Source organism: Lathyrus oleraceus, chromosome 5, assembly GCF_024323335.1.
Source record: "Lathyrus oleraceus cultivar Zhongwan6 chromosome 5, CAAS_Psat_ZW6_1.0, whole genome shotgun sequence".
In the NCBI taxonomy this organism is placed as follows: Eukaryota; Viridiplantae; Streptophyta; class Magnoliopsida; order Fabales; family Fabaceae; genus Lathyrus; species Lathyrus oleraceus.
Window position 1 is genome coordinate 471,038,475 of NC_066583.1, and position 3,810 is coordinate 471,042,284.

A 3,810-nucleotide genomic window follows, 5' to 3' on the forward strand; every position below is an offset into this window, starting at 1 on the left:
GCATGGTGAACCGTGCGTGCTAAACCACTTGATATGCCACGTCAATTAATGAGGCAGATCAAGTGGTCCACGTTTTTTTTGATTTTTTGTTTTTTATTTTAATTCCTTTCATATTCATTAATTCATATTAATTTTAATATTGATCCAAAAAATATGAGAGTTTCACCAAAAAATTTCAAATATTTTCCTCTTCCATATTCTGAATTAAAATTATTTTTTGGATCATTATTAATATTTTTCATGATTTAATTGATTTTTCATTTGTTTTTAGTTGTTTAAAAATACTTTTAAATGTCCAAAAATTATAAAAAAAATTCTCCAAGGTCCTTTGACCTTGTTTGACCTATGATAAATGTCATGGCTATTTCTTTGGTGTTTTGATAGGGCTTTAGGAATTGGACAAACCATATTTAATTTAAATGCCTTATTTTAGTATTTTTAATTTGAATAAATGCCAAATAAATTAGTTGACCAATTCTGATGACTTGTTTGAGTTTAATTATTATTGTTGGGCCTCGGTTAAGTTTGATTTGACTTTGTCAAATTAATATCATTGGATTTAGGGGATTGATGGAATGTATATTCCATCTCCCAAAATGAATGAATGATATTAATTTGGTAAAAGTCCTTCTTTGATCAATTTGTGATTTCATCCATTCCATTCCCTCTTCATCTTATTCACCTTCTTCATTCATTCATTCCATTTGGCCTATGACATCTCAAAATCCTAAGGTTAGTTGATTGAAAAATCAACATGAGTATGGATGAGATTAGGCCACACCTTTTGCATATTCTTTTTGTGTGTGGTATGTTTCATGAGCATAGTTCATAATACTATGTCTCTAACATGCATTAACACCAAAATTCTATTGCCTGACCTTAAATAGTTATGACTTCTACATAAGTCCAATTACGATTGCTTAACATATCGCTAAATTTGTGACATAAAAGGCATAAGCATCCTAGTTAGTGAGATTGTAAGTCTCCCCTCTTTCATGGTATTGTGTGGAAACTTGGCCTTTTTTCCTTCGTTTGGAAGATGTCTTGGTTCAAGGATCCATGCTTATGGTAAGTGGGTTGAGTGTTAACCTATTAACTACTAACTTTTAATTTCAAACCCTTTACTTTAATTCCATTTAATTATAGCTTTTATATATTTGACATTGTTCATACCATTCTAATTGTTTATGTTAATGCAATTTTCACTTTGTCAATTTGAACCATATTGTGTGATATACTTTGTTTGTGTATAGTTTGCTTGTTTGGGAGGTCTTTGACCATCAATGTACATAATAACCACAAAAAACCTAAAAAAATTGTGTGGACTGTTGGCTTGATCTTGGACAAATGGACTTAGAATTTAGGCAACTTTCCTATGCTAAAGGACTTGGCCAAAGCAAACTTATTGAGAAACCAAGTGCTTGCAATTTTAAACTTCATCTGATACATCATTCAAGATCTCTCTAAGTTCATCTGCAACATGATCATTGTGAAGCTGTTATTTTGAACGTGTGACTTGTGAAATTCATTTGTTACATGGGCTACTTTGAGGAAGATCATGGAGTGGATAAGCTTGGATGTGGCCATCTTTATTTGATGCCTTTGCTCTTCAAGATTAATATAATTGTGCATTTGTGTGTTGCTTGATTCTAAAAATCCAAGGGAATTATGGGTTTCTATTGACATTCTTGTCTATTGGATTACTACCCATTTGGTCAGATCTTTTCAACTCTAAACTTTTAATTTTGTACATAGGATTAATGTCTTGAAAAGCAAAATAAAACTAACCTCTAAGTTACTAACCATTAACTTTTAATTTAGATCTTTTACTTTAATGCAATTTACTTTTAGCACTTTATTTCATTTGTCATTGTACATATCATTATAATTGTGTATGTTAATGCAACTTTCAATTTGTCCACTTGGACCATATTGTGTGATATATTGTGTTTGTGTTACTTTGTTTGTTTGTGTGGTCTTTGACCATTAATGTACATAATAATCATAAAAACCTAAAAAAAACTTTTAAGTGGGATGTTGGTTTGATCATGAGCAAAGGACTTAGAATTTAGGCAACCTTCCTAAGCTAAAGGACATGCCCAATGCCAATCTGTTAAGAACCAAGTGCTAGCAATTTGAAATTTATCTGATACATCTTTGAAGATCTCTCTAAGATTCATCTGCAACATGATCATTGTGAAGATGCTATTTTGAACCTGTGACTTGTGGAATTCATATGTTACATAGGTTATTTCTGAAGAAGATCATGGAATGGATAAGCTTGGATGAGGCCATCTTTATTTGATGCCTATGTAAAAATTCATCATCTTATGCATATATGGTCTACCATGAGCCTAGAAAGTCAAGATAATTGAAGGTTAGCAAGTTAGTTGATGGTGGTTGGCTAGATGAATTCATCTAATCAAAACTGGGTCTCCCTAGACTCCATCTCCTTCACTTTTCACCATATGAAGATAATTACAAGATAAAACTTACTCTAAATATTATTATAAACAACTTTCATGTTGAGACCTAAAGCTAGTTTTGCATGGAAAATCATTTTCAATGTTGAAACATTAGAGGTCATTTTGTTTAAACCCTAATTTGAAAGTCAACTTCCCAAGGCCATAACTTTCTCAATTTTTATGAGATGAAAGATTTACGAGTTGAACAATCAAATTCAATATGTCTACTTCAACTTTTACGATTGGAGTGAGAGCTAATTCAACTTTTTTGAGCATGTGATATGAGATTACATTATAGGTCATTTTTGACCTATATCATTGATCAAGTGATTTTTCCAAACTTCAAAAATGCATAACTCTATCATTTAAAATCCAAATGTCATGAAATTTGGGACCATTTTGAAGGTATTTGAGATATCTACAACTTTTATGAAGACACGTTTCTCATTTGAAGCTCAAATAAAAAGTTAAGTAAGGTGGAATATTGAGACAAATGGCTTGACACATAGAAAAATTTCCAATATGTGAAAACTTCCAAACTTCCACCTCAAAATTCTTCAAGTTCCAAGCTTCAAATGGAAAAGTGTTGAACATGAAAGTTGTTCCTCTTGATCTAACCTTTCCAAAAAGCCCAAATGCATTCATTTTGGACAAGAAATTAATAGGATGCACATGGCTTGAATATGGTATCATCATTTGGCAAGATTGAACTTCAAACATCCGTGTAAAATTGCCTAGCATTCCAACATGACATCAGCCTTGCCTACACTCAATTATGGATCAGATAGAGTGATTTCATGGGCCTGCACACGCCCATGCACTCATGCATCACACATTGCTAATTTTGGACGTTCATTTTAAGTTTGCAAATATCATCTGAATTGGCTATAAATAGAGCTCCATACGCTCAGAATTTCACACACATTCGCGCCAGCTTTGATCCCAAACCTCTAACCCTCTCATTCCAAAGGATAATCCTAAGAATTTCACTTGAAATTGAGTTTGAATTCTCACTATTTTGAGATTCAAAACTCTAGGGATCCTAGACCTTTTGAGCATTCAATTCTTCTTCTTCAAGCATTAGGAGTGAGGTCAAGCACAAGCCAAGGAAAGAACAGCTGAATCCAGACCTACATTGAAGGTATTTTCTAGAAATATTAATCTCTTCGATTCTATCTCAATCTTGTTGAATTCTCTTAATTCTTTGGTTGTTTGAAGTCCTACCAATGTAGGCAAGAAGATTGAGTTGCTTTGAGGCCAAATCGAAGAAACTCAGTTCATGTACCTCAAATTTCAACTCCATGTATCTCTCAATATACTTGGAGTTAGGATAAATTGAGGTCAG